This window comes from Sciurus vulgaris (assembly GCF_902686455.1).
Source record: "Sciurus vulgaris genome assembly, chromosome: 13".
NCBI lineage: Eukaryota > Metazoa > Chordata > Mammalia > Rodentia > Sciuridae > Sciurus > Sciurus vulgaris.
Genome location: NC_136474.1, coordinates 4,835,528 through 4,863,208, shown reverse-complemented (window position 1 = coordinate 4,863,208; position 27,681 = coordinate 4,835,528). Strand labels below are relative to the sequence as shown.

General features: G+C 39.5%; 1 long non-coding RNA gene across 4 annotated transcripts; it reads right to left on the bottom strand.

Moving 5' to 3' along the window:
- Positions 1-402: 402 nt before the first annotated feature.
- LOC306643023 lies at positions 403-23,200 on the bottom strand. Of its 4 annotated transcripts, XR_013758787.1 has the most exons (4): positions 23,094-23,200; positions 21,045-21,144; positions 928-987; positions 403-496 (listed from the first exon to the last, which is right to left on the bottom strand). It is a non-coding gene; the product is annotated as an uncharacterized lncRNA (long non-coding RNA). The 4 variants fall into 4 exon arrangements; XR_013758788.1 differs by lacking the exon at positions 23,094-23,200 and having other exon boundaries at positions 21,039-21,418; XR_013758789.1 differs by lacking the exon at positions 23,094-23,200 and having other exon boundaries at positions 21,045-21,417.
- Between the last annotated feature and the right edge of the window lie 4,481 nt (positions 23,201-27,681).

The following is a 27,681-nucleotide window of genomic DNA, read 5'->3' as shown; positions in this document are numbered from 1 at the left end:
TCCACATGTGCCTTTTGCAACATGAGATGATTCACCCACCCCTGCCTCTACACTGTTCCAGGACCTTTACTAGCAAGAATGGTGATGGGTGTAGCTTTACTGGAGACCCAAAGTGGAGGGGCAGGGATGAGGTTACCCTCAGACAAACACTGACCCCAGGTTCTGCCAAAGGCAAACAGTCTCCCAGTTCCCCTCTCCACCTCAAGCTGAGGTCAAGTCAGGACAGTGTCAGAGGCATCTAGAAGAACAAGAGTCCCACCTTGACCTGAGAGGTCAATAGAACACTTCTCAGGGGCAGGCCGAAGCAGATCCTTGCCTACCTGCTTTTCCTCAAATGTACATAGATCTGGGAGGAGGCCAAATTCTCAAAACTAGGTGCATGAGGTGGGAGCACTCACGGCTTTGTTTGTTTGTGCCTTGTCCTGTTTGAGGTCCTCTGTACCCTCTGCCTGCACTGGGATATCTGCATCTCTTGAATTGTCACAAATGCTCCATCCTCAAAAGAACTGATAGTGAATACATTAAAGACATTCATACATATATTTTAAAATGTTAAAATTTATGTTATGTGAATCATCAATAAAAACATAAAATATGATTCCATAAAAATTTAGGGCATGAACTCAAGTGCCTGGATTATGCATTCTTAGATTTTGAGCATCTGCACACAACCTTCTTTGAGACTTTTCTACACATCTCATGGTTTATGGAACAGTAGTTTTCAGGCTGTGCCTCAACTTGAATTACTCCATCTTGTAGAAAAATAATTTACCATAGCTACTCCATTTTGAGTAAAAGTGTCAAGATAGATGGCTCAACACCTTGCTTGTATCATTAACTCACCACCATCTGCCTGAAGACACCATCAGGTACAACTGATAAATAATTTATGTGCATTCACTTATAAAAAAATAAACCAACGAGTACCTGGACATATGTGGACATTCCAAATCATATCAGGAACACCAGACCCAGACTCCTATCAACCTTACCACATGCAACCTCCTCACCTAACACTCATAAAAGGACCCCTGAGAATGGACATGGCAGCACCTTGAACTAATTACCCAGTCACTCACCATGAGACTTGACCAGAATTACCACAGTGTTTGAATTCTGAATCTCAATCCTCAAATTTCACCCTGCCCATGATGACCACACAGAGCACACTCCAAGTTGACAGTCAAGCTGTCACTCTGACACAGAAAGTAGCACACATTTGGATTCTCTGCTTTAAAGCTCTGCAAAACTGTTAATATACTCAACTGACCAACTGGTCAACTGGTGCTATAAATACTCAACTGGTGCTGAGGATTGATCCAGGGCCTCAGACATGCTAGGAAAACACTCTACTAGTGAGCCACAACCAAAGCCCCTACTTATTTTTTAATGTGGGAATTGATATTGTTCATCAAATGGCTTACAAGTTGAGTCATTTTACAAGTTGTTGGGCAGTTAAGCTTCACCGTCATTTTTGTTGCCTAGTATTTAAGTCTCAGAGGGGAAATAATTATTGCATTCAAATAATTTAATAAATTTCTGAAGCCTGAAAAAGACAGGCAGAGGGCATAAACTGGGTTGGGATAATTCATGTTTTAAAGATACTCATACCTATAAAAGATTATGACTCTCCAAGTTTTGGGGGTTTTACTCCCAAATTGGTTAAAAATTGTGACATTTTCAAGAGACTATCCTGAATTTGAATGTACTTAAGTCTATCTTAGTAGGAAAAAAATTAAAAGTTTTTATATGTGAAGGGAAGAAAAACTCATATTTTATAAATTGTCCTTAACCTTAGTGATGCACATTAATAATTTTTTATAGGAATCAAAGTTCTTGCTGGTCTGATATATAAAATATCAATTTTGCACTTATAATAAGATTTCATTTCTTAATCTCTCTAGCACTGTCATGGTTTTTTATAAATATTTGGACTGTACTTAATTCTTTATTCAGAAAAAGGGACCAGGGCTTGAAGAAGGGAGAGCCCAGCTCTATAGTCCTGGCTGTGTCACTGATGAGCAGTTTAACAGGTGATCTGTAGGGACTTCCTGCTCCCTGTACATTACCTTTGCTTCTTCATCAGCGATATGGAAAAAGAATAGATGACTTTCAAGGTCTCTTCCAAATTTAAAACTGTGTATTAATGTCCAGAGCCAACAGGCCATGCCCCCCGCCTGGCCACATGTTGAGCTAAGATGGCGCCTGCCAGATGCTGGCAGGGCGTGCCTCTCCTGCACACGTAACTGTCAGACAATACCAGGTGTGTATCAGGCTAGATTGCTTGGTGCTCCATGACTGGCAAAGTATAATCCCTTGTTTGAGTTCTGGCGCACAGACAAGTTTTGCCTTCGCGAGCTTTCCCCTGATTGGCTTTTTTACTTGATATTAACTGGGTTTATTCCCCCAATAAATGAGACTTGATCAGGCTTTTGTCTTGTCTCCATTTCTCGTGTCTCTTGTCTCTTCCAATCCTCCAGGTTCCCTTTTCAGTCTTGTGGGTCGGGGCATATTAGGTGATTATTGTTGGCAGATGTTAAATGCTTCATCTAAACCATTCTCACTTAGAGTGTGTTTTATATTTTAGTCATCACCATTCCTTGATAATATGTCTCTATTATGGCAAAGGACCACATTTAATCTATAGTGAATAAATGAGTTCATAAATCCAGGATTCTGGGTTTTGTCTTATTTCTATGTTGAAAAATGGAGCTTGTCCTGGAAAACTTTGGCTTTAATTCACTGCGTACAGTATAAACATGTAAGTATTTGTTGAGTCAGAGGTCTCTGCTATAAAATGAAACAAGTTTGGAAATTCAAAAAAACATGAAACTTAATCATGTATTTGTCACTGACAATAGCCCAGGTGATGAATTTCCTCCTGCTCTCCTCTACTGCAGGACACTTTCCCTAGCAGTCATTTGGCAGTTTTTTTTTTTTTAAGTACAAATTCTTTACCCCTGAAGATATTGCCAGTGGAAGATGATTAATACAGGTCAATTCAGAACACTGCTGCTTCTATGCTACTATGGTGGCATATATCAATCTATGCTATCAATACAAAATATATAATTACTTTAGGTACAGACTGAAGAGAAAATAAATTAACTCATTATTACTGTAATTCATAGTAGAAAACACAGTCATTAATTATTTTTATGTATAACTTAGAAACTTATAGGTTCCTTAGGAGAGCTTTGAAATATAGAAAGCATAGAAATATATGCTTATTTTTTTGAGAAGATGAAGGTTAAAGAAAAATTTTTTTGATAAGAAATGGAAGAAATCTTTTTTTATTATTAAATTTTTTAAAACAAATTTTAGACTGCAGTTTGATTCATCATATACAAATGGGTCCAACTTTCATTTCTATGGTTGTATACAATGTAGATTCACACAATTCATGTAATCATACATACACCTAGGGTAATACTATCTGTTTCATTCTATCTTTCCATCCCCCATGTCCTCCTATCACATAAAATGAAAATATCTTAAGTTAATAGTGACTTTTAATTTTACCTACATTATCAAATATGAAATGTATCTGTTACTTTTAAATTTTTTATGTTCTTATTTTTTTAATTCCTATTCTTTTTATAGTTACATGATTATGTGGAAAATTTATCTAGTGTACTCTTGAGTATATAATAGCATTACTTCTAGTATATTCGTTTCCTGTTATGCCTAAGGTTTTGTGCTGGTACCAATTTTCTTACATCAGGTGATATTGCATTTTTGGAGTTTGCATTTTGTAATTCATGGTATCGTGAAGAATGAGTACTGAAGTGACAATGTGTTGTTTAATGTTTTCAGGAGCATGTATGATGATGCTGAGTTTCTGATGTGTCTGACAGTGATCATGTAACATCGGGTAAAATTGCCTTTTCCCCTTGTGTAATGGAGAGGCAGTGTTCTGATTGGTGCACTGTAAACTTAAGTACGGGTTGTGTTTCATAGGATTGGTGACAAGGTACTATTTCCACTTGATATTTAATGTTAGATTATGTTGGCTCTTGACATGTACTTCAACTTTTTTTCTACCCACAAATATAAGTAGTTCCCAAATTTTATCAAAGAAAGAAATTCATTGATCCTTCCTTCAGAGAGTAGAGATGAGACAAGTGGATAGAAGTTGTAGGGAGGTGAATTCTAGATTAATTAGTGTAGAGAAAGTTATTTAGTCAGAATATTCCAACAATATAAAACAGTCTAATTAGTTCTTTGACATTGGACTGAGTTTAGTAGTGCTATCTGACTACCATTCCTACCAGCCTCAGTGCTTGGACAAGTTGAGTGTCAGGTTTAATTTCTTGATCAGAGTTTCAAGGAAGATGGGGATTTGGTGTGAAGAAGAAAATGCACCCCCTTCAAATAAAAGGGAACATTTCAAGGCTGGGTTGTGTCTCAGTGGTAAAGAACTTTCCTAACATGTGTGAGCACTGTGTTTAATTCTCAGAACCACATAAATAAAGGTATTGGTGGCATCTACGACTAAAATAATACATTAAAAAAATTGAAAATCTTTGAAAAGAAATGAATGTTTTTTTTTTTTTCTTTCAAAAGTCCTTATATCATGATAGGCACTAACTATTTACTATTGATACTCATTATGATTCCACATCTGTACCCAAGAAGTGCACCTATTAAAGCTACTGATCTTTGTGAATAGTGGCATTTCCCCCATTGAATGATAAAAACAAAAAAATTGGCCTTTTGTGACTAACTGGAAAAGAAAAAGCTTATAATACATAGGAGGTAGAACAAGACCTTTCTGCGAGAGGCTATTGTATATGGGTAAGATTCTGCCTTCCTCTCTGGCCTTCATCTTGCCCCTTACCCCCTCATGTGCTGTCCCTGTAAATGCTAGTGTACACTACCCTCCAGGCCTCAGTGCACAATAAGCTTTGTAGAGGTGGTCACTGACCACATTGCTCCATTTTTTCACATGCCAAACCCTTCTTAAACCCAAGGCCTGTGACCTGTTCCCACCAATGCTGGAATGCTGGCTTCTCAATTAACAATAGTGGTGTCAGCTGTCATGGTTACAGCAGAAAGCAGTGTTGTCATGCTTCTGCACACACTGCACATTCCCACTCTGCAGGCTACCAACTCCTCACCTCCATAAGGCAGGTCCCATCATCACCTATTTCCTCTTGCTGATAAAAACACAGCAAGGAAAGGAAATGAGCTTATACAACTTCCAAGTGGTGGGGCTCAGGGTAGAGCTTAGGGACCCCTGAACTCACAGCCCAAATACTATGGCCAGTATCATCCAAAACAAAAGTTCCCAAAGATGAAAGTGACTAGAGGTGACAGTGGAATGCAGATGATAGGGTAGAATAAAGAGGGAGGGTCTGGGACCAGAACTGACAGACTCATGAGAAAAATCACTGAGGAACCCATGACACATCTGGACTGGCAAAGACAACTTAGAAGAATGTAGGCTCAAGAGAGCTGCAAGCTTATCAGGGATGACAGGTTAGATAGATGGACAGAAAAGGAATCAAAGGAGAAAGGTTCTGGGAAGAAAGGTGGACTGGCCTGCCACCAAATGTTTACCCAGAATACCAAATATTCTGCTTTTTAATGGTGTCTATGACTGTGCCTCCATATGAAGGCTGAACTTCACTCTCCTTATTTCTCCTGAAATCAACAAAGCCAAATGCACAAATTAGTTTCAAGTAGATTCATCTTCAGGCTGGAAGAGTATTGTGGCCATCTTAATCTGATTTTGTAAAATGCATAACTCAAAGCCACATTACTTAAGTCTCATGTCTTAATATTTGGGTATATTGAAATGTTGGTTTGCTTCTCTCAGACTCAGATGCACACAAACACACACACACACACACACACACACACACACACACACACAAACAAACAACTTACTGTCAAATGCTAAATGTATCTTCAGGTTTTCTTGATATAACTCCTTCAAAGTTCTGTTCTACTTCAGTGCTGTGATATTTTTTTCTTTCACCAAGTGGTCAATCAGCAACCTCTTTCTTTGTAAAGAGAGTAAATATACTTTACAGGCCTCTGTTCCAATATAGACCTAAGAAAAGAAAGCACAAATCTTTGAAGACACTCTCAGCTCCATTGGTGACCATCAAGTTTGAACACCCCATCAAACTACACACCAGACAAAAAAGTCCTAGCCTTCTCAGTGACCAAGCCTGCATGAATAAAAAAGTCCACATTTCATAAAGATTTCTTAAAAGACATGTGGTCTGGGATAGAATAGGGGGTGGAAATATTTCCCAGTGGAACTAATGACTCAGGATCTGATACCAAAAAAGAGATTTTTCCAGAAGGAAGTATTTGAGAAGATTACATGTATATTCTTATATACATATATATGAATATACAACTCAAAACCACATATATGTTATAAATTATACACAAAATAAATTTAAAAACTCACATGTAGTCTCAGCAACCCAATTTAGAATGCTGAGGCAGAAAGGTACAATTTTTTTTTATTAATTGCAATTTCCACATAAGCTTTAGCCCCACGAATTTTGTGTCAAAGGCAAATGGTTGTTTATGTACACCCTAGTACCACCTGTTGCCAACCAAAGTGACCTGTTAATGTTATTACTACAAGAAAATTTCTGTTCCCACCACTTAAGACTTACCTCCAGGAGGAGTTCAGCACAGGATTACTGGTTTTAGAATAGTGAGGCTGACAACACCCAGTTTTTTTTTTTAATTTTTTTAAATTTTAATTAAAATCATAAATTTACATTTGGCAATGTTGTTTGATTCATTTTGTTATTTTTTCCCTTCCCGCCTCCCCTCCCACCCATCTTTTCCCTCTATACATTCCTTTCTTCCTCATTTTTACCACCCTCCTTATCCCTAACCTTAAAACTAATCCTAACCCTAACACTAACCCATCCTACGCCCCCGTATGTCCTCATCCACTGATCAGTGAGATCATTCGTCCTTTAGTTTTTCGAGATTGGCTTATCTCACTTAGTATGATATCCTCCAATTTCACCCATTTACCTGTGAATGCCATAATTTTGTCATTCTTCATGGCGGAGTAATATTCCATTGTGTATATATATGCCACAGTTTCTTTATCCATTCATCAACTGAAGGGCATCTAGGTTGATTCCAAAATCTGGCTATGGTGAATTGAGCAGCTATGAACATTGATGTGGCTGTATCTTTGTAGTATGCTGATTGTAATTCCTTTGGGTGTAGGCCAAGGAGTGGAATGGATGGGTCAAAGGGTGGTTCCATTCCAAGCTTTCTAAGGAATCTCCATACTGCTTTCAAGAGTGGATGCACAAGTTTGCAACCCCACCAGCTACGTATGAGTTTACCTTTTTCCCCACATCCTCGCCAACACCTATTGTTGCTTATGTTCTTGATAGTCGCCATTCTAATTGGGGTGAGATGAAATCTTAGGGTAGTTTTGATTTGCATTTCTCTTATTACTAGAGATGTTGAACATTTTTTCATATATCTGTTGATTGCTTGTACATCTTCTCCTGTGAAGAGTCTGTTTATTTCCTTAGCCCATTTGTTGATTGGGTTATTTGTATTCTTGGTGTAGAGTTTTTTGAGTTCTTTATAGATTCAAGATATTAGCACTCTATGTGAAGTATGAGTGGCAAAGATATTCTCCCACTCGGTAGGCTCTCTCTTCACATTACTGATAGTTTCCTTTGCTGAGAGAAAGCTTTTTAGTTTGAATCTATCCCAGTTTTTGATTCTTGCTTTTATTTCTTGGGCTATGGGAGTCCTGTTAAGGAAGTCTGCTCCTAAGCCAACAAGTTGAAGGTTTGGACCTACTTTTTCTTCTATAAGATGCAGGGTCTCTGGTCTGATTCTGAGGTCCTTGATCCATTGTGAGTTGAGTTTTGTGCAGGGTGAGAGACAGAGCTTTAATTTCATTCTGTTGCATATGGTTTTCCAGTTTTCCCAGCACCAGTTGTTGAAGAGGCTATCTTTTCTCCATTGAATATTTTTGGCCCTGTTGTCCAGTATGAGAAAATTGTATTTATTTGGGTTTGTGTCCGTGTCCTCTATTCTGGACCATTGATCTACCTGTCTATTTTGGTACCAATACCATGCCGTTTTTGTTAATATTGCTTTGTAATAGAGTTGAAGATCTGGTATTGCGATAACCCCTGCTTCACTATTTCTACTGAGGATTGCTTTAGCTATTCTGTGTTTCTTATTCTTGCAGATGAATTTCATAATTGCTTGCTCTATTTCTGTAAGGTACATCATTGGGATTTTAATTGGAATTGCATTGAATCTATATAGCACTTTTGATAGTATGGCCATTTGGACAATATTTAATCTTCCTATCCATGAACATGGGAGATCTTTCCATCTTCTAAGGTTTTCTTTAATTTCTTTCTTCAGTGTTCTGTAGTTCTCATTGTAGAGGTCTTTCACCTCTTTTGTGAGATTGATTCCCAAGTATTTTATTTTTTTATGCTATTGTGAATGGGGTAGTTTTCCTAATTTCTCTTTCTAAAGATTCATCACTTATGTATAAAAATGCATTGGATTTATGAGCATTGATCTTGTAACCTGCTTCTTTACTGAATTCACTTATGAGTTCTAAGAGTTTTTCCAGGTTCCTCTAAATATATAATCATGTCATCAGTGAACAGGGATAGTTTGAGTTCCTCTTTTCCAATTCGTATCCCTTTAATTTCTTTGGTTTGTCTAATTGCTCTGGATAGAGTCTCAAGAACAATGTTGAATAGAAGTGGTGAAAGAGCATCTCTACCTTGTTCCAGTTTTTAGGGGGAATGCTTACAGTTTTTCACCATTTAGAATGATATTGGCCAAGGGCTTAGAATAGATAGCATTCACCATGTTAAGGAATGATCCCACTACCCCAATTTTTTCTAGTGTTTTGAGTATGAAGGGATGCTGTATTTTATTTTATTTTATTTTTTTTTGAAATCTTATATTTCTTTTTTTTTTATTGTAAACAAATGGGATACATGTTGTTTCTCTGTTTGTACATGGCGTAAAGGCATACCATTTGTGCCTGCTGTATTTTATTGAATGCTTTTTCTGCAGCTATTGAAATAATCATGTGATTCTTAACTTTTAGTCTGTTGATATGGTGAATGACATTTATTGATTTCCGGATGTTGAACCAACCTTGCATCCTTGGGATAAAGCCCACTTGATCATGGTGCACTATCTTTTTAATATATTTTTGTATGCGATTTGCTAAAATTTTGTTGAGAATTTTTGCGTTGATGTTCATTAAGGATATTGGTCTGAAATTTTCTTTCCTCGATGTATCTCTGTCTGGTTTAGGTATCAGTGTGATATTGGCTTCATAGAATGAGTTTGGGAGGGTTCCCTCCTCTTCTATTTTATGGAATACTTTGAGAAGTATTGGAATGAGCTCTTCTTTAAAGGTTTTGTAGAACTCGGCTGAGAACGCATCTGGCCCCGGACTTTTCTTTGTTGGTAGGCTTTTGATGACCTCTTCTATTTCATTGCTTGAAATTGATTCATTTAAGTTGTGTATGTCTTCCTTGTTCAGTTTAGGTAATTCATTTGTCTCTAGAAACTTGTTGATGTCATTGAGGTTTTCTGTTTTGTTGGAGTATAGATTTCCAAAATATCTTCTAATTATGTTTTGTATTTCACTCGCGTCTGTTGTGATATTTCCTTGTTCATTACAAATTTTAGTAATTTGAATTTTCTCCCTTTTTCTCTTTGTTAGCGTGGCTAAGGGTTTATCAATTTTGTTTATTTTTTCAAAGAACCAACTATTTATTTTGTTAATTTTTCCAATTGTTTCTTTTGTTTCAATTTCATTGATTTTGGCTCTGATTTTAACTATTTCCTGCCTTCTACTACTTTTGGTGTTTGTCTGCTCTTCTTTTTCTAGGGCTTTGAGCTGTAGTGTTGTCGTTTATTTGTTGATTACTACTTCTTTTGTTCAATGCGCCCCATGAAATAAATCTTCCTCTCAGTACTGCTTTCATAGTGTCCCAGAGATTTTGATATGATGTGTCTTTGTTCTCATTTACTTCTAAGAATTTTTTAATTTCCCTCCTGATGTCTTCTGTTCTCCATTCATCGTATAATAGGGTATTATTTAATCTCCAATATTGGAGTATTCTGTTTTTTATTCTGTCATTTATTTCTAATTTCATTCCATTATGATCTGATAGAGTACAAGGTTGATTCTCTATCTTCTTGTATTTGCTAACAGTAGCTTTATGGCATAAAACATGGTCTATTTTATAGAAGGATCCAAGTTCTGCTGAGAAGAAAGTGTACTCGTTCTTTGTTGGATGGTATATTCTACATAAGTCAGTTAAGTCTAAATTGTTGATTGTGTTATTGAGATCTATGGTTTCTTTATTCAATTTTTGTTTGGATCATCTATCCAGCGGTGAGAGATCTGTGTTAAAATCACCTAGTATTATTGTGTTGTGGTCTATTTGATTTCTGGAATTGAGAAGGATTTGTTTGATGTACATGGATGAGCCAATGTTCGGGGCATAGATATTTATGATTGTCATGTCTTGCTGATTTATGCTTCCCTTAAGCAGTATGTAATGTCCTTCTTTATCCCTTCTGACTACTTTTGGCTTGAAGTCCACATTATCTGAAATGAGGATGGATACTCCAGCTTTCTTGCTGTTTCCGTGTGCATGGTATGTTTTTTCCCATCCTTTCACCTTTAGTCTATGGGTATCTTTTTCTATGAGATGGGTCTCTTGCAGACAGCATATTGTTGGACTTTTCTTTTTAATCCAATCTGCCAGTCTATGTCTTTTGATTGATGAGTTCAGGCCATTAACATTCAGAGTTATTATTGTGATATGATTTGTATTCCTAGTCATTGGACTCATTTTTGTTTTTTGACATGATTTGGTTTCTCCTTTATTTGGCTATTCCTTTAGGTTGGTTCCTCCCATTGCTGATTTACATCGTTGTTTTTCATCTCTTCCTCATGGAGTATTTTGCTGAGAATGTTCTGTAATGCTGGCTTTCTTTTAGTAATTTCCTTTAGCTTTTGTTTATCATGGAAGGATTTTATCTCATCGTCAAATCTGAAAGTAAGTTTTGCTGGGTATAAAATTCTTGGTTGGCATCCATTTTCTTTCAGGGCTTGGTAAATGTTGTTCCCAGTCCCTTCTAGCTTTTAGGGTCTGGATTGAAAAATCTGTTGATATTCTTATTGGTTTCCCCCTGAATGTAATCTGATTCTTTTCTCTCGGGGTCTTTAAAATTATGTCTTTAATTTGAATGTTAGGTATTTTCATAATAATATGCCTTGGTGTAGGTCTGTTGTAATTTTGCATATTTGGTGTCCTATAAGCCTCTTGTACTTGGTTTTCCATTTCATTCTTCAGATTTGGAAAATTTTCTGATATTATTTCATTGAATAGATTGTTCATTCCTTTGATTTATTTCTCTAAGCCTTCCTCAATCCCAATTATTCTTAAATTTGGCCTCTTCATGATATCCCATAATTCTTGTAGTTCTGTTCATGATTTCTTACCATCTTCTCTGTTTGGTCAACCTTGTTTTCAAGATTAAATATTTTGTCTTCAATATCTGAGCTTCTGTCTTCCAGGTGATCTATCCTATTGTTTATGCTTTCTGTGGCGTTTTTAACTTGGTTTATTGTTTCCTTCATTTCAAGGATTTCCGTTTGGTTTTTTTTCAGTATCTCTAACTCTTTATTGAAATGCTCTTTTGCTTCCATTTTTTGCTCTTTTAACTGTTTATTTGTGCGTTCATTTAATGCCTGTGTTTGTTCTTTCATCTCCTCGTTTGCTTCCCTGATTGTTTTAATTGTATACATTGTGAACTCCCTTTCGGATATTTCTTCTGCTGTGCTGTCATTGGGTTTTATTGATATAGTATCTAGGTTTATTTTGGACATTTTCTTCCCTTGTTTTCTCATATTGGTCAGATGTCAATGGGACTGTGTGATATTGTAGATTTCCTCTATTGGCTTACAGTGACCCTGTAGATTTTCAGTGTATCACCTACCAGATTCAGTAGCCAGAAGTCTTGGATTAATTTGATAATGCAGTGCTTCCGAAGAATGGTGCCCCTAGCCCGCTACTGGTTCCAGGGAGAGAGACCTGGAGAGGTCTCTTGTTGCCCAGCCCTGGTCCCAGAGGCTGGTTGTAGGTCGGAGATCTCCACTGGCTTGGGGACTTGTGGCTGGCTCTGTGTAGACAGGCTCTCACTGGGCGGTTTGCCCCAAGAAGCTAGCCTAGAGAGGTGCTTCCCACCGGAGGGGGGCTGGGCTGCTTGGGGAAGTCCCTGGCACCCTGTGCTTGTCACTGAAGCAACCTGCAGGTGGGCCAGAGCTGGCAGCAGGGTGGGCCAGAGCTGGCCGGGGCAGACCGGAGCTGGCCACGCTGCTTCTGTGCAGAAGGGATCTCACTGTGTGGCCTATTCTGAGAGGCTGGAGGATCTGTCCTTGTGGGTGGAGCCCACCGCCAGACTGCACAGAGCTGCCTGGGGGAGACACTATCTGCTCTGTCCCACTCTAATAAGCCACTCGAATCCTGGCCTGCTACCCTGCCGAGCTTCGCTGGGTGGGGGAGACTCACCCCGTGGTTCTATCTTAGTCCGAGTCTCTCAATGCCTCCCCTTCTTGAATCCTGGGTTCTGGGGCGGCTGGAGATGCAGTCACCCTCTTCTGCCATCTTGGATCACCCTGTGGAAAAAGCCGGCAGCTGGAGGGGGACAATGCTGCCTGGAGAGGTCTTTTGCTGCCCAGTCCTGGTCCCAGAAGCCGCTTGCCTGTCGAATGTCTCCGCTGGCTTGGGGACTTGTGGCTGGCTCTGCGTCAAAAGGCTCTCACTGGGCGGTCTGCCCTGGGAAGCTAGCCTAGTGAGGCACTTCCTGCCAGAGGGTGCTGGGCTGCTTGGGGGAGTCCCTGACGCCCTGTGCTGGTCTCTGAAGCAAACTGCAGGCGGGCCGGAGCTGGCCACGCTGCTTCTGTGCAGAAGAGATCTCACTGGGGGGCCTGTTCGGAGAGGCTGGAGGATCTGTCCCTGTGGGCGGAGCCCACCGCCAGACTGCACAGAGCTGGCTGGGGGAGACGCTATCTGCCCTGTCCCACTCTAATAAGCCACTCGAATCCCGGCCTGCTACCCAGCTGAGCTTCGCTGGGTCGGGGAAACTCACCCCGTGGTTCTATCTTAGTCTGAGTCTCTCAATGCCTCCCCTTCTTGAATCCTGGGTTCTGGGGCGACTGGAGATGCAATCACCCTCTAGTCCACCATCTTGGATCCAAAACAACACCCAGTTGTTGACCTTATAATATTAATGTGAATACATCATTTTTAAAAACCAAAACCAAAACCAAAGCCAAGAGAAAACAAAACAAAGTGAGCCTTAGAAACTTAATAAGGCCCTGATAAAATTAGCAAGTCCCTGTCTCAAACAATAGAATGTGCTGCAGATGTGGCTCAGTGGTTAAGCACCCCTGGGGTCACTTCCTTGTACAAAAATAAAGAAACAAGAAGGGAAAAGAGAGGGATAAACAAACATAGTGCTCAGCAAATGACAGTGTGTGGCATTTATCTGAATTTTGATTCAAGCAAACTATTAAACATAGAGGTACAATAGTAAGTAAAATGCAAAAATGAAGTATTCTTATGCTTTAGTATTACATGTTTAAATGGTTAAACATGCAGTCCAGAAGTACTGAACACTACTGTACATGGAAATGTATCTTATCATGCTTTCATGAATGTTTAAAAGTTTTCTTGATGAAAAATAAAATAAACTTAGAAGCAGCTCAGGACACAGCAGTCCTACAGAAGGATTGGTGCAGGGCATCCTGGGAGGGTTGACTATTCTATGATCCCAATAAAGCAGGAGTGAGCATGGTCCAAGTAATGAATGTGGACTCAGAAGGCTGTGTCCTACTCTGGTCATGTTCTTCCTAGATGAGTGACTTTGGATGGAGACACAGCCCACTGGAAATTAGCCCTTGGTGTATGCATGGGGACATCCATTCCAGCCCACACATTTGAAAGGTGCTGTGAATCATGAACACTGATATTCTAGGTGCTGGCAATAATATAAACTCTTGTGTAAGCCTATAGTGACAGAGAAGTCACAAAAGGAGTTTTGCTGGCTTGGTTGGAAGAAAGACAGCTCAGTCATTCCACAGAAACAGTCCCTTATCCAGTAAACATGTGAAAACTCCAAGAACAATGAAGATGATGTCTATGGGAAAGGGCACAGTTGCCTGGCAAAGGTCAAATGCAAAGGTCAGCCAAATAGCACTTCAGTCAATTAATTGACTTCTGCTCCTCAGTGCTTAACAAGATGAACCCAAATGAGACTTTCAGCAGAGAAGAGAAGTGAACATTAAGGCATGCCTCTGAGACCTTCTCTTCTGAAAAAAATATTTACTTCAACCAAGGAAAGACATCATGAACCCACAGTTCACCACCTCAGGAAGAGCACTGTGAGTAGGTCAAAGTGACTGACAGAGCTTTGAAGTCAGACTCTGGGATCTCCATTAGAGGTCCTCCACTGGACAAGGAATGTCCCACCTGAATATCTTATCATCTATAAGCAGGGAAACAACACCACTGAAAGAGTAATCTGGAGGGTAGGATGTGAACACATGAGGGTGCTGGAACCATCCCTAAATATAGAGAATGTGCTCAAGGTCAGAGCTGTCACATGCACTAAGTGACTATATAACATGTACCTACCCTTGTATTAGGTCAGGAGGTATATGATAATGTCACTCAGTCCTATTACTAGGGATGCTGCTCTGGAAAACTTTTTATGGGGCAAAATAGACTTCTAGGTAGATACCATCATATCAGGAATAAAGAAGGTTATTTAAGAAAGGGATCAATCCATAAGAGCACAAAATGATCTTAAACATTGCACTCCTAAAAACTGCCAAATACATGAAGAAAAAAATGATAAAAAATAAAGAGGAAACCTATAATCTCAGTAGCCTGGGAGGCTGAGGCAGTAGGATCATGATTCTACAAAGTCAGCCTCAGCAATGGCAAGGTGCTAAGCAACTCAGTGAGATCCTGTATCTAAATAAAATGCAAAATTGGGCTGGGAATGTGGCTCAGTTCAATCCCCAGTACCAAAATAAGAAAAAAGAAAAAAGAGGGAAAATAACATAATTATTTTTTGAGATCTCAACAATCCACTCAATTAAAAAGTAAACAGAAAATTTGCAAGGATACAGATTTTAACAGTTACAAACTTGACCTAATTTAATTTATGGAACATTCCACCAAAACAACAGGACAAAATTTACTGGTTTCCAGGGTATAAGGAAGAACACTTTCATGGGAAAACCTTAGTCTACTCCACAAAACTCTCAATAAAATTAAAATAAAAGTAAAAGGATTCTAATTATGCAAACTAAATGCTCTGATCATGAGAGAATGCATTTAGAAAATGCAACTGTAATATCACTAGAGGTCCTATGAAGGTTCAAAATACAGAAATAAAAAAAAAGATTACAACAACTTTCCGTCTACAAATTCATTGACATTGATAAAATAGACACATTTCCTAAAAGACTAGAAATATAAAATCTTACATGAGATTTTACAAGAGATAACCTGAACAGGCCTGTATCTATTAAATAGTTTGAATTGACTGAAATATTTCCATTAAGTCTAGGCTCAAGTGGGTTTACTTTTTTTAAAGTTTATTTTTTTATTATAGTGCAAATTAAATTCAATGCATGACACATGGTAGGCAAGTGCTGTACCATTTAGCTTCATATCTAGCAGTTTTTAATTTGAGAGAAGTTCTCACTAAATTGCTGAGTTAGGCCTTGAACTTGCAATCCTCCTCTTCTTAGCCTCCAGGGTACCTGAGATTACAGATGTGCACCAATGTGCCCAGGTTTTCTTAACTATAGACAAAATACCTCAAGAAGACATGTGCAAAACCTCTAAAAATTTTAACAAATTGATCTTGGAAATATAAAGTATGGACAGTACATCTTGACCAAGTGAGAATTTTCCTAGGAATGTAAAGATGGATCATTCTTTTCAAATCAATAATTTTCTAGTAGATGCAAAACAAAGCATTGGACACAATTTGGTACAATTCGTAATGAAAACTTATCACACTAAAATTAAAAGAAACGTTCTGGAAATTTTATCAAGTTCAATTAAGAAAAGTATATAAAACCAGACTCTGAAGGAAAAGAAAGCTGTGTCCAGCATCAACACAACTATCTATGTATCATATTCTACTAAAAAGCTCATACAAGGAAGAAATCACTTTAATGTTATATAGAATACAAGATCTACAGGAAGATCAACTGTATTCATTCAAGAAAGGAGGGAAAGTAAAGACTTGGAAATTTTTCGTTAGCCACTTCAAACATAGAAATAAAACCTCAGTGGGAAACTAATCCATATTCATCAGAAGAAACAAAAAAACAAGTCTGGTGAAAAGGCAGAGAAACCAGATCACTTTACATATGTTGGTGGGAATATAAAATTATACAGCACCTTTAAAAATACTTTGATACTTTCTTAAACTTGGCATCATTCCCAAGGAAATGGAAACAGCTCCACAAATATCCCAATATAAATATGCCACATCTAGACTGATAAGCACCCACCAAACTGGAAATATCTTCATGAACTTTTGATGTTGGCCAATGAAGGGCTATTTGTTCATGCCACAGAGTACAACTGAGCAATAACATGGAAGAAACTACTGACAGACACAGCAACCTGCTTGGAGAATGTAGCTGGGTAAAAAGAGTCAATCCACAAAACTTACACAATGTGTAATTCATTAACACACATTGTTGAATACCTGGCATTGCAGGCATGCATCGCTGTGTACAGATTTTAAAAATAATTTGAGGAAATACTACCAACTTACACAAAAGTCTTTGCAAGGGATGCATATGATATAAATCTAAATCTTAAATTATAATCTGCATGTGAAGAGTCATATATGAAAAGCTGCAGAAGCATGCACACATGCCAGTACATGTAACTCTGGTGAATCTGACTAGGCTTAAACTGGAGCACGCTGAGTCCAACTTACCAATTGTGCCAGTACACTAGTGAGGCAAGATGGTTTTCCATTAGGAGAAATGGAGTGAAGTATACATTTCTGATTTATTTCTTATAACTGCACATAAATTTTTACCTACTACAAAATAAAATATTTTTAAAAAACAAATAATATGGTTATCAAATGATTAAAAATATTGGAGTTTTAAGTCCAAGAAAAATATATTTTAAAAATAAAAATATAACATTATAACTTTGTTCTTTCATTTTATCTGTTTCCAAATTATTCCTTAATTATTAGAATATGTTTATTGAATAAAGATTAAAACAATCAAATGGACAAATTCTTCAGAAAAAAGTTATACAAAAAATTAAAAATTAATGTCACTGAAAAAATCACTTTAAATCAATTGCACTTCTATATTGTAAGAACAACAACCAAAAATAATATTTTTGGTTGTTCTGAGGATGAAACCCAGGGACACTCACAAACTCAGTCGCATTTAATTGTATTTTAAATTTTGCAGACTGGCTTTACTTATGTTTACTTATCCTCCTGAGTAGCTGAGAATGCAGGCATGGCTCTTTGCACTCAGCAGAAATTGAACTTTAATATACCACCATTTACAACAAATATCAAAAAGTGTAAGTACTTATGAATAAATTTCACAACCCATCAAAGAAACATTAATATAAAAACCTGAGGGAGATTTAGAATGTTGTGGGCAATAAGGACAGGATGGCAAAGGAGGAAGCCAAAGGCAGGGCAGTGAGGGAACACAGAGCTTATGCCAATAAGGCCAAATTTCTAGCTGACAAATGTGCCCATGGACATGAGCAGAGACCCAAAAGAAAGACTAAAACAGATGTGTGGACATGGGAATAGGAGGCAACAATAAATAAAAAAGGGCCTGGAGTCAGAGCAGATAGAAAAAGGAGGAGGGCCCAAAACCTTTGAAAAGAACAAATCAGTATTTCCTATAGGAGTCCAGGCTGTGACTCTGGGACCCCTTCTCTTCAGAGGAATCTGTTACTTTACTACCTTTGCTATTGTTAAAAACATGCTGCTTGCTTGCTATCTTCCTGTCCTATTCAATGCAAAAAAAAAAAAAAAAAAAAAAAAAAAAAAAAAAAAACTAAACAGTTTTGACCCAAATTACTCAGTGACTGGGTTTTGGAGAGCTTTGTTAGCATGTATGAGTTACTGGGTTAGATCCTAAGCACAATATACATTAAAAAATAAATAAATAAGTAAAATGCAGATCTTAAAAATTAATTCAAGACATATACCTGGAAAACTGTGCACATAAAACAAAACTAAGAGAAATTTAAATGACCTAAATAAATTGAGTGATATATCACGGTCATATATGAAAAGATTCAATATTTTTTAAAATCTCCATTATTCCTCACACTGAGTTATTAATTTATTGTATCTGTAAACATAATCCCAGCAAGTCTTGTGGAAAAGCTGAATCTAAAATGGAGTAAAAGAGTGGAGTATAGAAGAGTCAAACCAGCAGAAAGAAGTTGGAGGAACAGCACTACCCAGTTTCAAGCTTATTGCAGAACTCAGCAAACATCACACTGTATAAGGAAAATGAGACCAGGTGGAGACAGAGGACACAAGCAAACTCACACCTAAGTGGTCAAGCAAGTTTTGACAAACATGCCATGTCAATGGGAAAAGGAGAATCTTTTTCACAAATGGTGCAGAAAAATTTTGTGACCATATGTACAAAAAATAAATAAATAAATAAATAAATAAATAAATAATTTTAAGCTCTGCCTTAAACACTATAAGCAATTAAGGGGGAATGATCATAGATCTAAATGTAAGTGAAAAAAACATAAAATCTTCTGAAACAAGAGATAAAAGTCATCATGACCTGAGTTTTGACTGACTTCTTATATAAAATACGAAGTACTAAAGAAAAGGAGAACTGGATGTACCTCAGACTTCCAACAATTATCTAGCATGCTTAAGACCTTGAGCTCAATTCCCAGTACAAGAAAAAGACACTAAAAATAAATGAAAGGACAGATTATGCACATGGACTGGTGAAAATTTGGAACAGTTGTAACTTTGTACATGCTGTTGGGAATGTAATGTGGTTATCTCTTTGGAAAGAGTTTGGCAGATTCTTAAAGTGTACACCTATGTCATGGTCAACATATTCCACTTCTGGGCATCAACCAAGAGTAATTAAAATACAGATCAGCATGTATGTTCTGCATGTACAGTGAATAAGTGAATGGATACATGGATTAAAATATACACAAAGAAATAATCAGTTTTAAAAAGGAAGAAAACAATACACAGAAGATGTGAAAGTCTAAATTCTACTATAAGATAGACAAGAACATGAAAAATGTATGCTTATATAATGTATTAAAATTTTATAGTGAGAAAAGGCACAGCAGCAGTTTCTTGGAAACAAGGAGGTAATGAAGAGGAAGCAAGGAACTTCTGGGGGAAATGGATACATTTATTATCCTGGAAGTGCTGAAGGTTCCTTAGGACACAACCTAAATGCATGAAAGTTTTTATAAATCAATTATACCACAGTAAAGTATATGGAAAACCCCAACAAGTCATATATTAAAAGTTTAAATTTAGTTTTATTTTATTTTATTTTTTTTTAGGGTGCTGGGGATCGAACCCAGGGCCTTGTGCTTACAAAGCAAGCACTCTATCAACTGAGCTTTCTCTCCAGCCCCAAAAGTTTAAATTTAGAAACAATTGGGCCAAGAAATTAAGACTTGTGTAGGAAGATAACCTCAAGAACAAAACAAACATTTCTAAATAACAAATGATATCTATATACAAACAAGCCACTGTGAGCAATAGAACATGTTAAAATGTAATAATAAAGAGCAGCATTGTCAAGACAGATCCTGGAACAACAGAGTTTCTTCTAAGGTACCACAAGTTCAAAGCTATTTTATTGTAAAAGTCAAATGTTATTTGCCTTTTTCATTCTGGTTCTCCCAAGAGTGTATAGTTGACCAGGCTGGGGAGGTAGCACAGCTGGTAGAGTGCTTGTCTTGCAAGCACAAGGCCCTGATGTTCGATTCCCAGTACAACAACAACAACAACAACAACAAAAGTGTATAGTTGAATTTCCCACAGGTTACATGGCAAAAGATAAACTTAAAATATAGAAAGAGGGGAATCCAGCTGTATTCTAATTTTAATATTTGCAGAACTTTACAACAATACTATTCTTTCCACTGATTTCTTTGGTGATCAATACATATTTTACTAAAAATACTATGTATGTTAACACATAATATGTACACATTATTTTGTGTGAATATAGTGTTTTTCAAATTCTCAGTTTTAATTCACAACAGGGCAAATATTGATAGAAAACCTAATATAAATGAAAACTCATTTGATTTTTTAGTATTGGAGAAGAGTTATTAATTTACCATCAAAAACCTCTCAGTCAGTCCCCTCGAGGGGAACAACTTCCCTGTTAATGTCTGGCCAGACACCCTATGGGAGGGTCTCCACGTTCTGGAAGGAAGACCTTCCACATGTTGACTGCAGGTGTGGCTGCTATATACCATGCCTGGACCATAAGAAGCTCAGCACAGATTTTCAGACTCAACCTTTAGAATCATGCACAGCATCTTACAATGAATGCTGCACAAACCAACATATGATTTGCATTGTTTGTATCTTGGATGTTTTCATCTCATTTTTGTAGGTGTTCATTTCTAATGTGTTTTATATGAATATTATTCTACAACAGTTTGGAATTGTTTAAAGATTGTGCTTCACTGTGGAACCATGGAGAAACACTGAACTACATATCTATCTTTTTTCTTTTTTTCTTTTTTCTTTTTTTTTTTTTGTGGTGCTAGGGATTGTACATATGTTTCAATAATAGCAATTGGTATGTTCCCTAAAAAAAATGTTAAGACTAGAAATTATCTCTACTTCATTAACAACAATGAAGAGGACTGCCTCCCTCTTTATGCTATTTCTAATATAAATATCAATGCAATCACACTTACAATGGGAATTGGCAATGTGAACCATGCATACTCTCTTCAGTGAAGAAATTTTCCATGGTTTCAGATCGATTGATTTTATTAAGTTCACCTTTGCTATGTTCTGGAAATTAGAAAAAAATGATGAATACTTACAAAAATGATATTTTAAGCAAAAAATTTCATCACAGCAAAATAAGTCAAAGGGGAAGTAAAGAAGGACAAGACCAACTGAACGACCTGGAAAGCAAACCTCTCAGGGTGCTTTAGGTGAAAGACTTGACTTCCTACATCCATCTCCTTTCTGGAACAGGTTTATTCTTGATTTTGATCAGCTGCATATCCATTAAAAATGATGAGGATCATCCTACAAAGGGGCCCATGACCAGCATAAGCCCTGAGTTTCACCCTTGATTTCCTGCTAATTAATTGCAAGGCTGCCAGTCATGGTGGCACAAGCCTGTAATCTCAGCACTTGAGAGTCTAAGGCAGGATGGAAAGTTCAAAGCCAGCCTCAGCATCTTAATGAAGGCTTAAGAAACTCAACAAGACCTCATCTCTATGTAAAATATAAAAAAGGCCTGGGGATGTGGCTTAGTTGTTAAGCACCTCTGAGTTCAATCACTGGTACCAAAAAACAAGCACAAGCATGCATATGAACTAATTGCAATACCATCAGAAAATTGCTCAATTTCTCAGTACTTAGATTTGATCAACCATAATATGCAGGTAACATTTTCTTCAGAATTTTTGAGTGAAGGAGTGATGACAAAACCAGACCTGGTTGTGAAATAAAATTACAAAAATATTATGGTCAGAATCCAGTGCCTGGGGAAGGGGTCAATTCCCCTCCCCTCTCTTAGCCTTTTTCCAGAAAGTCAAATTGACCAATAAATAACTGCCCTAAGAGTTTAATCCCTCCTGAAATGTAATAGATGTCTGTGAGAAGAGCTGTATCTTCTTATTTCTTCTGTGAGCACAATTTTGTTAGAGACATTGCACGAGGTCTTCAGTCACATAGATTAGGAATTAAGAAAAAAGAAGAAGAAGAAAAAGCTGTAATGATAGGATAGGTCTAAGATGACATCAAATAACATACAATTATTGTTAGAAACTATGGATCAGGGCTTAGAATTTTGGAGTGCTAATCTTTTCTGGGACCTCTGGCATAAAATAAACTTTGGTTTCTCCTAATGTCTGAGAGTCGTCTTGTCATTTTCTTAACAAAGTGTGATGGAAAATCATACTTTTACAAGACAGCTTCCAAAGAAAAACAGAGAGACTTGCACCTTGTAGAAGGGAGAGAAAACTAGTCAAACACTAACCTCCCAGTAAATCTTTTCTTAATAATGCCCTGAAGGAAAGGGACAGATACTGAATGCACTGCTCTGGACTTTGACCTTCCCCCAGTGCAAAATAGTCCTAAATGGAGGCAAAGAAAATTATCAAAACTCTGGGAAACAGTGGATTTCAGAGAAAGGAAAGCAATGGGCAAGATTTCAGTACTCTTCCCTCAAAATCTGAACTCTTATCTCCCCAGATAACAATAAATTTTAACCTTTTTACAACTACCTTCCTAAATTAAAAGTTTAACCAGCAAAATTAATTCCTCAACTCTGCAATCTGCACATCCATAATCTCCAAAACTGTAAAACCCAGATTTCTTCTGTAACCCACAGGCCATCTCCATACCCAGAAAATGGACCCTCATGTGCCTGATTGACTTTGCTTAAAAATAAAGCAAAGCTTGTTGATCTGAGGTTTAAGTCCCGTCTCCTGGGTCTGTCATTTGTGGGCCATGAGCTTACAATCAACATCCCTGTGCTTTCCCAAGTTCACCAAAAAAGAAATGGCTTCCACACAGTATAAACCATGTTTCCCAGAGTTCCTCCCCTGGGACAGTGTAGCTTTCATTCATCAGGCTCAAGGACGATCCAGAAATATAGAGTTTTAGCATGGCTTACCTCACTCAGGTCTTGTCCAGAGGTCTGGGGACAGTGAAAAAGCTCAACCACAGCATAGCCTGATGGCAAAAAGTCACAGAGAGCAAGGGTAGCCTAAAGTGCACAGTACCTTATTGATCCTGTCCAGGAAGAGCTATTTGGCACAAGTTCTGCAGCCCTACAGCAGACCTCTCGCCTTGAAGCCGAAGAAAATCTCTCTGTCCACGTGAACACTGAAAGCCTGCAGACGCTCAAGCAGCACTGAAGTCACAGAAGAAGCCACCACCACCACCACTCAGACCCATGCTGGCAGCGCCCCCTAGCGATGCCACCGGGTACAGCCACTGCCCCAGCATAGTGCGCGTGCGTATCCTCCCTCCCAGAAAATAACTGGCACTCTGGGGATCAAGAGTGGGGGCCTTGCCATTCCTGCTGAACCCAAGACAGCCCAGGTGGGAGGGTGCTTTTGTGAAATTCCAGCAGTATCTGAGTTAAACGCAGCCAATGTCAGGGTCCCAAAAAATTGGATGGTGGCCCAGGGGCCCCCAGTGTACTTTTTGTTGTTGTTGTTCTTGGGTTCAAAGGTCTTGGTAAAATAGAATAAACTCTTGTGGGGCTGTTGGTTGGGGTAAATTCACCACCAGTGGTTTGGAGGCAGCTCACAGTAAGATGAATGTTCCATTTTTAAATGGAAAATGTAACATTGGAAATTACTTTGGTTTGGTTGCCAGCTTGTAGTGTAAGACCCCCCAAAAGGAGACCCTAACTCTGTCCCATGGATCGACGGCAACCCCAATCAACCGCAGGAGGCGTCACTTGATGCAAACTGCAAGAGGCTTTTATTCCAGCGCGCTGGGACCAAACTCGTGACTCACACAGGAGTCGAGGAGTTGAGTCCCTAGCAGAAAATCTTACAAGTTTATAAAGGCAGAAACCACACATCAGGAGGGGTCGCACACAGAAGGGGAAAAGGGGAACAAAGCTGCCAGGAAATTCCAAAGGGGGTCTGGGTTTGCTGATTACATACAACATGTTTCACAATGTTTTACAACAGGGCATAGATTCTGGTCAACAGTTTCTGGTAATCTTATATCCTGGAACGGCTTTAAGGGCTTTGTTCCCATCACTGGGAGGGAGACCTTAGGGAGTTGAGATAAAAGAGACAGCTTAAAAAAAAAAAAAAGTCCATTCTTTCATTCCCCAATTTGCTTTTTGGTAAGTTCTAATCATGGAACTTCTGTCTCTATATACTCTTCTCTGAAGCTATTTTCTTGGTGGAGGGACTGGTATTGTTCCCTGAGCATTAGTACCTGTACAGCACTTATTAGGTCCCCAGGCTTGTAGGCCTTGGCCAACCGATTCCACACCTCCCTCTGCACAGTCTCAAGGGCTTTTAATCTGGTGTACAGAGATTGAGAGGGGTAAGATTCTGGGGAAGGAAGGTGTTGTATGGTAATGAGTGGGGAGTGAGTCCCATAAAGAATTTCAAAAGGAGTTAGCTTGAGGGAGCCAGGGGTATTGTGCACCTGAAATAAAGCAAAGGGAAGGAGGACTGTCCACTCTGTTTTGCCAGTCTCTAAGGATAATTTAGTCATGACCTCTTTTAAAGTTCTATTCATTCTTTCTACCTGCCCTGAGCTTTGGGGCCTATAAGCACAATGTAATTTCCAATTAAGCCCCAGGATTTTGGCCAGTTTCTGACCTACCTGGGCAACAAACGCAGGGCCGTTGTCTGACCCGATTATCTTGGGCACCCTGAACCTTGGGAAGATGTCTTCTAGTATTGTTTAGGCCACCACCTGAGCAGTCTCCTTCTTGGTAGGAAAGGCTTGAACCCATCCTGAAAATGTATCTATGAATACTAATAAGTATCTGTATCCATACCTGGCTGGTTTTACCTCAGTAAAGTCCACTTCCCAGTAACTCCCAGGACGGTCTTCTCGGAGCTGTTTGCCATGAGGTAGCTTGCTGGGCTGGGCATTCACCATCTGGCAAGACATGCATTCTTTTACAGTTGTATCTGCAAGCTCCCCGAGCTTCATGATGTAATACGGTGAAGACTGGAAAAGAGTTTTTAAATGTTTTGGGCCCAGATGAGTTAACTTGTGAAGGTGTCTGAGAAAAATTATCACCTGTCTTTCAGGGAGAATTCTTTTTCCTTCTGAGGTTTCCCGGATCCCCTCTGGAGTCTCTAGGCGAAATCCTAACCTGTCCATTTCCTCAAGGTCTAGTTCTAAATATTCAAAGTTCCTAACAGAGGGGTATACCGCATACCTAGGGTGAGACCTTGGTTTTTTCCCCCCGACAAGGATAGGATGTTAAATCCTTGGGCTGCCCGCTTGGCTTCCCTGTCAGCCCGTTGGTTCCCTCTGGCAACATTTGACCCTCCTTTTTGGTGTCTGGGGCAGTGAATAATTGCTACTTTCTTAGGAAGGTGAATGGCCTCTAACAGGTTTAGAATTTCTTCTTTATTTTTGATTTCCTTCCCTGCCGAGGTCAGCAGCCCCCGCTGCTGGTAGATGGCCCCGTGGACATGGGCAGTAGCGAAGGCATACCTGCTGTCAGTGTAGATATTATTTTTTTTTCCTTCTGCCAACTGCAGAGCCTGAGTTAGAGCTAGTAACTTGGCCTTCTGAGCCGACGTCCCCTTAAGTAGGCTGCTTGCCCAGATAGTTTGTTCATCATCCTCTACCACCGCCCTGGCTACCCTTTTACCTTCTATTACGTAGCTGCTTCCATCAGTGAACCAGGTCAGCTGAGCGTCTGGTAAGGGCTGGTCTTGGAGGTACCTTCGGGTCCCCATTTCTTCTGCTAGTATCTCTTGACAGGTATGCAGCACACTCTCCTGGACGGACATGTCAGGTAGTAGTGTTGGGTTGAGGATGGCAGGCAGCCTGAACTGGATCCTGTCTCCATTCAGTAGGAGACTCTGGTAATGCGTCATGCGGGCGTTGGACAGCCACCAGTCAGGGGGCTGTCTGATGATGCTCTCCAAGGAGTGAGGGGCAATGACCGTTAGCTTTTGTCCCATAGTTAATTTGTCAGCATCTTTCACCAATAGTGCCACTGCTGCCACGGACCTCAGACAGGCAGGCCAGCCACTAGCAACAGGGTCTAGCTTCTTGGAGAGGTAGGCTACCAGCCTCTTCCATGGCCCTAGAGGCTGGGTCAGCACCCCTCGGGCTACTCTCTTCCTCTCATCCACAAGTAGGCGAAGGGCTTTGCTACCTCCGTCAATGCCAGGGCTGGGGCAGACAGTAATGCCTTCTTGATGTCATCAAAGGCCTGCTGCTGGTCGTTACCCCACTCAAATGAGGCACCCTCTGTAGTCAGAGGATAGAGGGGAGCTGCAAGGGTAGCAAACCCAGGGATCCACAGGCTGCAAAACCCCGCAGTCCTAAAAATTCTCGCACCTCCTTTTGACAGATCTGGGCCTTCTTGGCGGAGGTCCGATACCCTAAGTGAGCAAGTTCTTCTAGCAGTAGTCCCGTGCCCCTTCGGCCTTCCTCCTCTGTGGCCCCGGCCAGTAGTAAGTCATCTACATACTGCAGAAGTGTTACCTGGGGATGGCTGGCATGGAAGTGGGCTAAATCTTGGTGGAGAGCTTCATCAAAGAGGGTCAGGGAATTCTTGAACCCCTGGGGTAATCGGGTCCAAGTTAACTGTCCTGTTGTCCCAGAGTCAGGGTCCCTCAACTCGAATGCAAAGATGTTTTGGCTGGAAGGGTGTAGTCGCAGGCAGAAGAAAGTGTCCTTTAAGTCCAAGACAGTATACCAAATATTATCCGGGGGAAGAGAGCTCAGCAAGTTGTAAGGGTTAGGTACAGTGGGGTGGATGGCCTGTACTCGCTTCTTTACTTCTCTTAAGTCCTGTACCTGGTGATAGTCTCCTGTGCCAGACTTTTTAACAGGTAACAGGGGAGTGTTCCATGGTGACTGACCTGATACTTCCCTAGGATACCTTGCTGAAGGAGGCACTGGATATGGGGCCTAATTCCTTCCCGGGCCTCTTAGTCATAGGGTATTGAGGTACAGCCACAGGAGTAGATGTGGCCTTAAGCTCTATAACTATGGGTGGTCTTTCTGCGGCTAGTCCTGTTCCAGCTGTTTCAGCCCACGCCCCTGGATACCTGTTCAACCAGTTATTTATGTGATACATTTTTGCTTCCTGTCTCTCAAAAAGTCTATGTTCATCATCCAGGCTCATAGTCAGGGCAGTAGTTATTCTCTTGTTTCGGGTCACCTCTGGGCCATCAGGGGTGAAGGTAATCTGAGCTCTCATTTTGCTTAGGAGATCTCTCCCAAGTAGAGGCACAGGGCACTTGGGGATGACTAGAAACAAGTGGGTTACCCCTACCGTTCCTAAGTCTACCGTTCTTCGGGTAGTCTATGAGTACTGCTGGTGCCCTGTAGCTCCTATGACCCACGTTTTCTTGTGGGAGATGGGCCCAGATGGTTCAAGTAGGACAGAGTATTGAGCCCCAGTAACTACTAAGAACTCAACTGGCTTCCCCTCCACCTCTAGTGTTACCCCAGACTCGGGGAGGGATTCCAAGCCCCATCCCCTCTAATCTTCTTCTTCTTCTAGGGCTAATACTTTCTTGGAGGGCCTGATCTTCTTCTTAGGACATTCTCTAGCCCAGTGGCCTCTCTCCTTGCAGTAGGCACACTGATCCTTGTCTAATGGAGTGCAGTTGCCCAGGTTACCTTACCCTATTT